We start from the raw sequence: 14,073 nt of genomic DNA on the forward strand, positions 1-14,073 counted from the left end.
AGTGATTTGAAGCATCTCAATGACATGAGAAGGTTTCAAGTACAGGTATTATTGTATGCATTTAAAGTGTGAATGTTTTCCTTTAGCAATGATATCATCAGAGCATTCCTATTGAGTGAAAGTGTTTTCTGTATTGAAATGGCCCTGAATTACAAGTCTCTGAATGAATTGCAATATTACCATATTTTTATGTATTGTTCATCTCTTTTTCACTTCAAGTGATAATTTGAAAAGGCAGTTTTACCAAAATAACTTTTTGCTGTAATAACCTTCCAATTGAAGGCTTAACTGCACAGGCACTGAGCTGAGCATGTGTTCGAGCTACACTGAGATGCAATGAATTGAGTTCATGTTTTTTAATTTAACTAGAAGTATACATGCCTTCCTGCACTTAGGATTCCGAAAGTACACTCCATGGGGATCTATAATTAATATGCATGAGATTTGCATATCACTTTATGCTCATTGTTGTCAGCAATTGCAGGTCTAAGCCTCAGTAATTGGCTCTTTCTGTGCTGTACCTAACTCTAGAATCATATCACATTTACTGGGAACACTCTTGAGGTCTGAAAGTTGTCCTCCATTCTTCAGTCAGTGTGCAGTGAGCTTAATAAGATCAGATCCAGTATATAAATGTTGAAAGGTCTGATAACCTCCTGGAATTTTACATAATCACAAGATACCAACAACAGTAAAGCAGAATTCAAGCTAATTCCAAGTTTCAGAAGACAGTGAGATATTAGAATCATTGAAATTTCAGGGCACCTTCTCTGTGCCTTGCTAGAGCTACACTATAACAAATTCTAAAAACTGCATTTATTTTGCAATCTTTTTATCTTCAACAATTAAAATCTCTTGACGTAAAATTCTTATGGGAATAACAATCCAATGTATATGCATTTAAAGTGTAAAGGTTTTTCTTCAGCACTGATATCATCAGAGCATTACTATTGAGAGGAATGCGAACTGATTTCCATTTTTTTTCCCCATAGCCTTTTACAACTTTATTCTTCAAATATCTGTTTAATACCCGTTTAAGTAATATAAATGATTCAGCTTCAATAGCTACTTGTTGTATTGTGTTATACATCCAAGTATATTTGTGTAAAAATATATTCTTCTCACTTCTCCCTTTATGTATCCAGTGTGCATCTGCAGTTTATGCTCTTTTGTTGTTGATTAATGAACCAATTCAAATAACTTGTCACTATTTACTCTCTCAAACCCTTTCAGAACTGTTGATGTGGGACAATTCTTTGTTAGTAAGCCTGTTAATAATCACTTAGTAGTCTGACAATATCAAATTATTGCTATGATTCATTCTAGCACTCTGCCATTTTACTAATTTTATTTTCTCTAATGCTGTGGATGAAATATTCAGACTAGGACTTAATAAAATTATTGATGTGATCACCTGACATACTGTCTCATTTACACTGTGAATGTTCTATGGGACATCCTCCAGATGTGAAAAACACTATATAAATGTAAATTGTGTCATTTTGTACTCATGCAAATTGGGTTATGTTAAGCAGAGAGCCCAGCAGCATGAGGAGGGACCTGAGTGAGATGGAACAGAGGGAGTATTCTGTTAAGGAATTTGGTGAGAGTGGGAATTCGGTGCAGAGAGGGAAAGAGGTGCAGAATTATAAAATATATAATATTTATATTAAAATAATATGAAACATGTCTGGGAATATGGCAGGGCAACTGAGACTGGTTGCATGCACAACGTGTGCCATGTGGGAACTCCAGGATGCTTTGTGTGCTCTGGACAGACACGTGTAGGAAGTGCCTCTGGCTGCTTGAGCTTGAACTCATAGTTTCTGAGCTCAAGGAGAGGCTGGTGTCACTACATAGCAAATGAGAGGCTGAGGAGTTCATGGATCGATTATTTCAAGAGGTGGTCACCCCACAGCCACAAAGAGTTCAGAAGGAGAGTGAGTGGTTGACCACCCAGTCTGGTAGGAAGAGGGAATGGGCAATGCAGAAATTCCCTGAGAGTGTGGCACTCACAAAGCAGTTCTCTGTACTGAATACTGTTCAGAGTGATGACACCACTGGGGAGGGGAGTCAAAAGCAAATGGATGCACAAGGGGACACAGGGAAGAGTGTCAATGCAATTTTCATTGGGGAAACAATGGTGAAAGGAGTAGACAAGTGCTTCTGCAATCAAAGATGTGACTCTCACATGGTATGTTTCCCCCTTGGTGCTCGGATTGAAGACATCACAGAATGAGTGCAAAACATTCTACAGGAGGAAGGGGAACATGCAGAAGTCATGGTCCATGTAGGGATCCATGACATAGGGAAATAAAGGGCTGAGATCCTACAGGGAGAGTATCAGAAACTAGGGACAAAGCTAACGAGTAGGACCTTCAAGATGGTGATCTTTGAATTTCTCCCAGTACCTCGTGCAAGTGAATATCAAAACACCAGCATCAAATACATGAATCTGGAGAAATGGTGCAGAAAGGAGGACTTCAGTTTCCTGGATCATTGGGACCACTTCTGGGTCAGGCAGGACCTGTACAAGGTGGATGGGTTACACCTGAACAGGGCTGGGACCAATGTCCTCACAGGAAGGTTAACTCGTGCTGTGAGAAAGGATTTAAACTAATTTAGAGGGGGGAAGGGAATCACGATGTTGTATTAGAGAGGACAAATAAGTTACATAGAAGGCTGGGAGAGACAAATAGCAATGTAATCAGGAGTAATCTAGAAAAAGGAGGGATTAAACGGGGGAGAAATCAGAAAAGATTAAGTTGGTCTTGGAGTTCAAATGTAAATGCACAAAGTGTGACAAATAAGATTGGTGAGCTGCAAGTTCAAGTTGCCACATAAGGTTATGATGTAGTGGCAATAACAGAGACCTGGCTCAAACAAGGGCAGAAAAGGGAGCTGAATATTCCTGGCTACAATGTATTCAGGAGGGATAAGGAAGGAAAAAAAGGAGGAGTTTGGCAATATTGATTAAAGACACGGTTACGGCCCTGGAAAGGGACAATGTGCTAGAGGGTCCAAAAACAGAATCTATTTGGTTAGAGTTAAGGAGCAGTACAGGAGCTGTTACTCTGTTAGGTGTATACGATAGACCACCAAATAGTGGGAAGGAGATAGATGAGCAAATCTGCAAGCAGGTTTCAGAAAGATACAAAACCAATAGGGTAGTGATAATGGGGGACTTCAATTATCCTAACATAGACTGCACACTTCCCTCCAGTCAGAAAAACAACAGTTCACCATTATTCTCTACTTTCTGTCTCCCAGCCAGTTCTGTATCCATGTTGCCACTGTCCCTTTAATACTATGGGCTTCTATTTTTGCTTATACGTCTCTTATGTGCCACTTTATCAAACACCTTTTGAAAATCCATATAAACTGCATCAACTGCACTATCTTCATCCACCCTCTCCATTACTTCTTCAAAAAACTATCGTTTGTTAGACGTGATTTGCCTTTAACAAATCCATGTTGGCTGTCCTTTATTAACTCCTACCTTTCCCCTTTGTGGGAATGTATTTGTTCTGTCCCTGAACTATCTCCTCCTTGAAGACTTCCCATTGCTTGTTAGCTGTTTTACTTGCCAATGTTTCTTTCCAGTCCACCTTGGCTAGGTCCCTTGTTACAACACCTTGGGATATCTCCCTACATGAAAAACGCTATACAAATGTAATTTTGTTGTTGTTGTTTTAACTCACTGAGATTAGCTCTCTTCCAGTTGAGTATCTTCACCTTTGATTGCACCTTGTCCCTTTCCATAAGTACTCTAAACCTAATGATGTTGTGATCACTGTTGTCCAGATGCTCTCGTACTGAAACCTGCTCCACTTGCCCCACTTCATTCCCCAGAACTAGTTCCAACACTGCTTCCTTCCTCATTGGGCTGGAAACCTACTGATCCAGAAAGTTATCCTCACACATTTCAGGACAAGTTTACAGGGCTATGGGGAGAGCGCGGGGGAGTGGGATTGAATTGGATAGCTCTTTTCAAAGAGCTGGCACAGACACAATGGGCTTTACCATCCACCCAAGCCTTCCCCCAACTTCCTCTTGGAATTTTCCACCCTCCTATCTTCCCTCTCCCTCTGCTCTGAATGCCTCCTTATATTAGGTGACTTCAACCTCCACTTCATCCCCTCCTGCTCTACCTCTGCCGACTTCTCCCTCCTCCTCTCTTGCCTTAACCTCTCCCTCCTCATCCACTCCCCCATCTACGATCATGCCCATCCCCTTGACCTGGTGATCACCCGGGGCATCTCCCTTCCCTTCCGATCTCCCCTCCTCACTCTCTTTTCTCCACAACTCCCTCTCCTCCATTCTGGACTCCCTTGCCCCCCTCACCTCCCGAACTGCCTCATACTCCTATAAATTCCCCTGATACACCAGCCATCTCCGTTCCCTCAAGGCACAAGTGCGAGCTGCCGAGTGCGCCTGAACCAAATCCAAACTAACGGTCTATCGGCAGATTTGGCTTCACCACACCAAGACCTACCGCTGCGCTCTTGCCTCCGCCAAATCCTCCTTCTACTCCAAGGTTATCTTGGAGGCAAAGGACAACCTCTGGCTTCTCTTTTCCACCACTAACTGTCTCCTCTGTCCACCTTCCCATACCTCACCCATCCTCTCCTCAAACGCCAACTGTGAGGAGATGCTGGACTTCCTCGAATCTAAAATCAAGGGGATATGTTCAGCCACCTCAGCCCTGTCCACAGCCACCCCCACATCCACACTCCCTTATGACCTACCCCCCACCCATCCCCCCCTATACTCCTTCGACCCTATCTCTCCCTCCTCCTTCACCACGACTGTTCTCAAACTCACCACCTGCTCCCTCGATCCTATCCCCACCTCTCTTCTCGTCTCCCAGCTCCACCTCCTGGCCCCTCTCCTGTCCGACATCATCAACCTCTCCTTGTCCACCGGTTCAGTTCCCACCCCCCTAAAAACAGCCGTCATCATCCCCATCCTGAAAAAACCTTTCTTGGATCCATCCCTTCTCTCCAGCTACCACCCATTCTCTAACCTTCCATTCCTCTCCAAGGTCCTGGAACGAGTAATCATGTCCCAGCTCCACTCCTTTCTCTCTCGCCATTCCCTCTTTGAACCTCTCCAATCCGGCATCTGCGCTGCCCACAGCACGGAAACAGCCCTGGTCATAGTCACTAATGACATTCTGAATATCTGAGACCAGGGTTCCCTCTGCCTCCTTGTCCTCCTCAACCTCTCTGCCGCCTTCGACACTGTCGACCACTCCATCCTCCTATACTGCCTCTCCGTTTTATTCAATCTTCATGGATTTACCCTTGTCAGATTCGATTCGTATCTCTCTCACCGTCTCCACTTTGTTGCCTCTCACGGTTTCTCCTCCAGCCCCTGTACTGTCACATCTGGTGTCCCCCAGGGCTCTGTCCTTGGCCCTCTCCTCTTTAATATCTACAAGCTCCCCCTTGGTGACATCATCTGCAGACATGGGGTCAACTTCCACATGTATGCGGATGACACCCAACTCTATCTTTCTGCCTCCACGCTCAACTCCAGGACCACTGCTGTCCTGACAGACTGCCTGTCGGACATCAAGTCCCGGATGAAGGCAAATTTCCTCCAGTTGAATGTGAACAAGACTGAGGCCCTCCTGATTGGCTCGGGCCAGCGCCTCAGCACCTCAGGCTCTGTCAACCTCCATAGTTGCACACTACAACTCACCAAGCCAGTCAGGAACCTAGGTGTCTTGTTCAACCCTCAACTGTCTTTTCTTCCCCACATTCAAGCCATGACCCATTCGGCCTTCCCTCACCTCCATAATATCGCCCGACTCCGCCATTACCTCATCCCTCAGGCCGCTGAAACTCTTGTTCATGCCTTCATCACTTCCAGGCTCGACTATGCAAATGCCCTGTTTGTCGGCCTTCCCAACTCCTCCCTCCACAGCTGCAGATAATCCAGAACTCTGCAGCCCATGTCCTCTCCCGCACCAAACTCCATGACCCCATCTCCCCCACTCTCGCCCGACTCCATTAGCTCCCTATCAGAGGATCCAGTTCAAGTTCACATACAAAGCCCTCCTTAGCTTCGCCCTACCCTACCTCTGCGACCTCCTTACCCCCTATCAACCCACCAATTCCCTCCACTCAGCAGCTCTGGTCTGCTACATGTCCCCTGACCCACCCGCCTCACCATTGGTGGGAGAGCCTTCAGCCACTCTGCCCCCAACTTCTGGAATTCCATCCCCCAGTCACTCCGCCTCGCCCCCTCCTTATCCTCCTTCAAGTCCCGCCTCAAGACCCTCCTCTTCGACCATGCCATTGGCCACCCCCATTCCCCTCCCTTCTCCCCCCCAACCCCAGCTACAGCTCGTGGAGTCCTGTAGCTCAGTGGTTAGAGCACTCGCTTTGCAAGCGAGAGACCTGAGTTCAATTCCAGGCAGAGGGTGAAACCTTGGGCAAGTTTCCTTACTCCACACACCTAATAATAACCCCTCCAAAAAACAAAAACAATAATAAAAAATTGGTCATTTTCAATCCATGACTGTTTGTGGGACATTGCTGTGCGCAATTGACTGCCGCGTTCGCCCACAAATATACAGTCAATTCACTTTACAGTATATTCTGTGAAGCGCTTTGGGACGTCCTCCCGACGTGAAAAGCGCTATATCAAATGTAAGGATTATTATTATTATTATTATATGCTGTACTCTGTCCAGCGCCTTGAGACATCCTCCTGACGTGAAAGGCGCTATACAAATGTAATCTTGTGGTTTGGCTGAATGATCTCCTTCTGTGCTGTATAATTGTATGATTCTATGATATCATTTTGTTCAGTAAGATTAGAAAACATATGCGCTTGGATTTATGAACAGTTAATTGTAGTGACAGTGAAATGGAAAGACAACAGCCATTAAGTGAATGAAAAATGAATCTGGAGGAATCTTAGCCAGAATAGCAAGAAATCTGCTTCTCTTTTCACATATTGACATGAACAGTTTAACACCCACAAGAACGGAAAGACAGAATCTCGGTTTAATGTTTGAGGTTCCGAACTACTTCCAACTATCAACCCACATCTGGACAAAGCCCTTCAACCCACAACCTTCTGATAGAGACAAGACTGCTGGCAATTGAACTAGGTTGACATAAAAAATTAGCTACTCTGGCACAGCAGTAACACGTCAACTTTAGAATGCCTACTATAAAACATTCATCTCACGTTGAATTTAATTCTTGTACCTGCAACCCTCTTTAATACAGCTCATCACAGGTTGCTGATAGTTGTTTGAGATGTGCACCCTCAGCAATTATTTCAACCAATATTTTTCTATTTGTGTCTAAAAACTTTGCATTGAAAATTCATCACAGACAAATCACTACCTCTTCGTCCGATGGCTCTGCACTTAGTTTGTCAAAAATAATCAAGTAGTTAAAACATAATGGTACTACCAGAGGTAAAAACAAGTATTTGTATGAACATTAAGACATCTCATCTTGCTGTCTTGCGCAGTAATTTATTCTGTGTGCTAGGATAAACTGAAATTGTATTTATCCTGTTTAATCGGACATCAGCCCTAGATAAATAAGGCTCAAGAGTATCAGACTGAAGATTACACTGACCCCACTGACCATAGAAATCTAGGAAGACAATCTGTATAGCACTTGACCTTGAGTAAGAGAGGAGCTGCAGAAATAGATGTTGTGTAAAACAGTAATGGATATGATTCAACATGGTGTTGGCCGTCAAAATTATTTACTTGAATTCTGTGGTCATCTTAACAAAAACTGTAAATAAGATTAAATCAACAAATCCACCATAGAATAGCATGCTCTTAGCACTGTTCAATGTCCTGAAAGCAACAACATTTTGCAATGGCACTTGACATATTCTTGAATAATAACTGGATTTCTCTCCTATTTAACTTACATGCTGTGGCTGTCACAATCAGTTTTTCACTGCCTAAGGTCTGTTTAACCTCTCACTCGGTAAATCTTGGTTTAACTCCATCACACTTAAGACAGTGTTTTTTTTTATTTGTTAATATTTTGCTCACAAATATACAGTCAAGTCATTTTACAGTATAATCTGTGAAGCGCTTTGAAATGTCTAGTAGACGTGAAAAGCGCTATATCAAATGCAAAGATTATTATTTAGACAGTAGGTTATCATCTATAGGCTTTAAAAACTTTTAAGCAAGTTTATTATCTATGGAAAAATAGATAAGCTTGTATCCTAGCTTGTAAGAAAAGTTGGTTCCTTACTACTTTTATTTTTTTAAATTGCCCTTTATTAATCCCGACTTTTTCTCCATATCCCTGCTTTGATTTCAGGACAATGCAAAGTTTTAAAAATAGTGATGGTGGCAATTCATGTTCCATTCTTGTGAGCTTCAGATAATTGCTGCTACTTTCCAATGTTTAACTGTGTCATTCATACAAGTGCAATCCTGTGATGTTGAGTTAACATCTTAACAGCAGCCACTAGGGCTCAACACCATGTAAACATAACTTCATATGTAGCCAAGAGTTACCAGGCTAGGTGCCCAAAGACCTATTGAGCTTTACAGCACCAAAACATAAAAAGTTAGGTTGGATAAACAGGGAGAATGCCCTGCCAAGTAAGGTAGTAGAGGCAGAGTCTATTGGAGGTTTCAAGAGGGAAGTAAACATGTATATGAAGGACAGAAACTTGAAGGTGTAAAGGGATAAGGCAGGGCAGTGAGATTGAATGATCACTGTGTTCTTGAGAGCCTGGATAGACTCAATTGGTTGAATGGCCTCCTTTTCTGCTGTAAATATCTATGAATCGATAATTTTATGAGCTAGTTTTCTCCACATAAGCCATTTAATGGAATCCCATTTTCCTGTTTATTCCCCATACACTTTAATAATCTTTTTTAAGCATCTATTAAATTCTCTTTACAAAGAATGCATTGATTCTGCATTCAAAGATTTTCACATTGTAATCAATCTTAGAATAGTTAGACTGTTTTATAAAATAAACCTTGCATTTGATGCAGCTTCTTATTTTGTCATTTAAGACATCTCTAAGTCCTTCACGTAGTTTTACTGTGAAGTGTAGTGACTGTACATTTGCAGGTGAACCCGGCATTCAATTTTCTGATGATCAGTTGAATTTAGATTGTTGGCTAAGGAACCAGGAGAAACCTCCTTCTCATTTTGAACAGGAAGTCCGGGGAGCAGGGAATTAGTATAGTCAAGCCTTTTTAAGTCCAGGCTTGACTATGCTAACTCTCTGCTCAGCAGACTTCCCAACTCTTCCCTCCACAAGCTGCAGATTTTGCAGAACTCTGCAACTTATGTCTTTCCTCACACTAAGCTTTATGAACCAATCATCCTCATCCTTGCCCAGCTTCATTGGCTCCCCATCCCCCAGAGGATCAAATTCAAGATCCTTATCCTCACCTTTGATCTCCTCCACTGTTTTGCTCCTCCCAACCTCTGCAACCGATTAAAACTTCAGCAACATGTCAACTCTCTCTGCTGTGCAAGTACTGACCTCCTCCACGTTCCTGCCCTACCTACTCCACTATCAGCTGTCGGGCCTCCAGCCATTCTGCCCTCACCCTTTGCAACTCCAACCCAGAGCCCTCCACCTTGCCCTCTCCCTTGCCTCCTTCAGGGTCCATCTCAAGGCCTTCCTATTCAACCGTGCCTTCAGTCATCTTTCCCAGACCACCTACTTTGCCTCCACCCCTCTCAGATCCCAAACCGCAGCATCAGGTACAAACCCCTCATTGTCCAATGCCTTGGTATATCCTCCTGACATGAAAGGCACTGTATAATTACAATTTGCTGTTGTTGCTGTTGTTGAATAGTGACATGAGATTGTTAACGTCCATCAGAACTGGCAGATGGAGCTTTGGTTTAACATCTCATCCAAAGGATGACACTTAACACAATGCAGCACAGCCCCAGTACAGCACTGGAATGTCAGCCTCGACTCCGTTTTTAAAAACACATAAAGTTTGGACCAGACCCTACTGATTTCTATTACCATTTTCTATTTAATTAATTCCCCATTTTAATTCCCTATTTAATTTTTCAAATTACCGTTTTAAGCATAATACATTATTTGCCCTGAGATAGCATCTGATCTCACTTTTATTTCTCTCTGGTACTGACATTCAAATAATTAAAATTATTATTATATTAGAGCTGGTGTCATCTAAGGAAATGACAGAAAAGGGTTTCTGTAGAAAATAATGTGATTTCTGCATTCTGCATAGATTCTGATTATGGGAATACATGTCGATAAAATACAAAGACACACAATAAAAGTTTGATTAAAATTGTTTAATATATCAGACTACATGAATACAGCAGAGTCTTGCTATTGTACTCTGTTATTTTTAAACCTTATTAAAACACTTAAAAATAATCTATATTAAGCACTCTCATGATACCTATTGCTGTAACCATACAACATGCGTCTAAGGGCTCCTAAAGCTTTCAAAACAATAGGAAAAATAAAGAGTCATTGAGTGTTCCTTCTAACCTCATGTAAAATCTATCCTATGGTTGACTTCACCCAACTAACTCTATCTCCCGGAGGAAGGTTTTACGCAGATAATTCCTGAACCTCAAAGCTTCCAGGTTAATCATCCATCCCTGCATCTCTGCCCTTTCACCCTGACCTTTCCTCGCCCAGACAAGATGTACCCCCAACCCAGCCGAAGAGAAATCCTTGTGAGGCATAGTGTACTTGCCCATCTTAGTCTGCACCTATTCCTTACATCCTCCAAAACTCTCCTCAAGCAGATAAAAAATGATTTACTTCATGCTGTCTGTGGGACATTGCCATGTGCAAATTGGCTGGCACTTTTGCCCACAAATATACAGTCATCACATTTCACAACAAATCTTGGGAAGCACTTTGAGACATCTTCCTGATGTGAAAGGGGTTATATCAGTTGGAAGGATTATTGTTATTATTGGTTTTGCCCACGAGTTACACACAGTCACAAAACCTTACAATGTATGCTGTGAAGCATTTTGAGTTGTTTCAGTGTCATGATAAGACTCTATATCAAATGTAAGAATTATACAATTATTATTTCATCAATATAGATTTAACTTCTTTTGTCGTCACTGTTCTGTATAACCACTACTCTGTGGGGAAATAATTCTAATCTCTATGCCTGTTTTAGTCTTTTTTAATCTTAAACCAACGATCGTCTGATTCTATTTTCATGATCTAAATCAGGTTATCTTATATCTGCATTATCTTTGCTTCTCATCTTTTGAAGACGTTGATCATGTTCCCCACAATTTTCTTCCTTTCAATAAGAACAATTTCATTTCTGTGAGTCTCCGCCTCGTAATTTAGAGCTCTGAATCCTTCTCTAATCCCTCTCTAGTGCTTCAATAAGGTGAAAACTGTGACATTTGTGATGTGCTATCACCAATTATAACTTCACAGGAGACATAGATAGTCGGCATGGCATCTGAAGGTAACAGATCATGCCCAGATTACAATCATTCACTAATTTCTGCTCGTCCCTTGCACCCTCTGCCCCACCATCAGTGGTCACCCTTTCAGCCACTGCAAACACTGGAACACTCTCCCTCAATCTCTCTGCCTTACCTCCTCTCTCCCCTCTTTCAAGTGCCGCATGAAGACTTTCCTATTCGACTGTGCTTATGGACACCTCCCCCCAGCTCAGAGTCAGGCTCCGCCACTGTTAAGCGCTCTGAGACGCTACTCTGCATGAAGGGGGCTATATAAGTGCAAGTTGTTGTTGCTGCTGTTGTAGTTACTAGTCAGGACCACTGCTGTGCTGACAGAATGTCTGTCAGACATCAAGTCCTGGATGAGAGCCAACTTTCTCCAGTTGAACATCAACAATAAATTGAAGCTCTCCCAACAATGCTCTGTGGCAGTGAATAAAGCAAACCAGATGTTGGGATGTTCAAAAGATCAATAACAAGCAAAAATAGTGGGATAATCCTGCCACTGTATAAATCATTGGTGAGACCATACTTAGAGTACTGTGCACAATTCTGGTCGCCGCAGTACAAAAAGGATATTGGAGAAATCGAGAAGGTTCAGAGGAGGGCAACCAAAATGATTGAGAGAATGGAAGGACTGGACTATGAGGAGCAACTAAGTAAATTGGGCATTTTCACGCTAGAAAAGAGAGGATTGAGAGGTGACATGATTCCTGTCTTTAAGATTCTAAAGGGCAAGACAATATAGATCATGACAGGCTGTTTCAACTTATCCAGAATAGTAAAACCAGAGGACATGACCTGCAATTGAAGGGGGGAAAATTGAGAACAAATCTGCGCAAACACTATTTCAGTGAGCAAATAGTGAACCTGTGGAACAGGCTCCCTGGGGAGATAGTTGAGTCAGAAATTGTTGCTTCTTTCAAGCACAGATTAGATAGTTTTCTTTTAGGAGATAACATTATGTTATGATGTTACAGCGGGCTCCGGCCTGCTTCACGTCCCCAGCCTTGCTCTCCCTACTATTGGTGGGCGGGCCTTCCACCACTCTGCGCCCACCTTCTGGGATTCCATCCCATAGTCCTTCCATCTCACCCCCTCCCTCACCACCTTCAATACCCTCCTCAAGACCCTCCTCTTCAACCGTGCTTTCGATCTCCCTGCTTCCCCCTCCCCCTCCCCCACCCCAACCCCCAGCTCAGGTCCGTAACTCTGTCTGTCCAACGCCTTAGGACATCCTCCCGACGTGAAAGGCGCTATACAAATATAATTTTGTTGTTGTATTCATTACATCAAAGCTCGACTATGCAAACTCACTGCTTGGCGACCTCCCCAACTCCTCCCTCCACAGGCTGCAGATCATCCAGAGCTCTGCAGCCCGTGTCCTCTCCTGCACCAGGCTCCGCGACCCTATCACCCCCATCCTTGCCCAACTCCACTGGCTTCTCATCACACAGAGTATACAGTTCAAGATCCTGGTCCTCACCTTGAAAGCCCTCCAAGGTCTTGCTTCCCCCCTACCTCTCTGACCTCCTAACTTCCTACCACCCTGTTCACTCCCTCCGCTCAACGTGCTCCGACCTGCTTCATGTCCCCCGCCTTGCTCGCCCTACTATTGGTGGGCGGGCCTTCCGCCACTCTGCACCCACCTTTTGGATCTCCATCCAGCAGTCCCTCCGATTTGTCCCCTCCCTCACCACCTTCAAGACCCACATCAAGACACTCCTCTTCGACCATGCCTTCGATCTCCCTGCTTCCCCCCCTGCCCTCCACCCTCCCCCACCCCGACCCCCAGCTCAGGTCAGTAACTCTGTCTGTCCAACACCTTCAGACGTCCTCCCAACGTGAAAGGCACTATACAAATGTAATTTTGTTGTTGTTGTTGTTGTTGGGATACAGTACATAGGTAGTTTGTAACATATATGCATGCGACTGCCAGGAAGGTGTTAGGCAGACTAGGTGGACCTTGGTCTTTCTTCGTCTAGCATTTCTTATGTTATGTAACAAGACTGAGACCCTCCTAATTGGCCCCTGTCAGCGCTTCCACACCTCAGGCATTCGCAACATCACCATCAAAGGATGCCCACTCCACCTCACTGAGCCAGTCTGGAACCTTAGTGTCTTGTTTGACCCTCAACTGTCCTTTCTACCTCACATCCGTGCTGTGACCCGCTCTGCCTTCCCCCATCCACAACATTGCCCAGCTCTGCCACTGCCTCACCACTCAGGCCACCAAAACTCTCATCCATGCATTCGACAACAACAACAACAACAAGATTCCATTTATAAAGCGCCTTTCACGTCAGGAGGACGTCCCAAGGCGCTGCACAGTTGGGTCATGACCCGAGCATTGGGGGGAAATGGTCAGGGTGAGGGGAGGGATGGGAGGGAGCGAGAAGGGGGAAGAGAGTCGAGAGGGGAGCTGAAGGCTCGGTCAAAGAGAAAGGTTTTGAGACCGGCCTTGAAGGAGGAGAGGGAGGAAGCAAGGCGAAGGCACTGGAGGATAGAGTTCCAGAGCCTCGGGGCTAACACATTCAACACATCTATGCTCGACTATGCCAACTTCCTGCTTGTTGAGCTTCCCAACTCTTCCCTCCACAAGCTGCGGATCATC

Source organism: Callorhinchus milii, unplaced genomic scaffold (assembly GCF_018977255.1).
Source record: "Callorhinchus milii isolate IMCB2004 unplaced genomic scaffold, IMCB_Cmil_1.0 Scaffold1, whole genome shotgun sequence".
NCBI lineage: Eukaryota > Metazoa > Chordata > Chondrichthyes > Chimaeriformes > Callorhinchidae > Callorhinchus > Callorhinchus milii.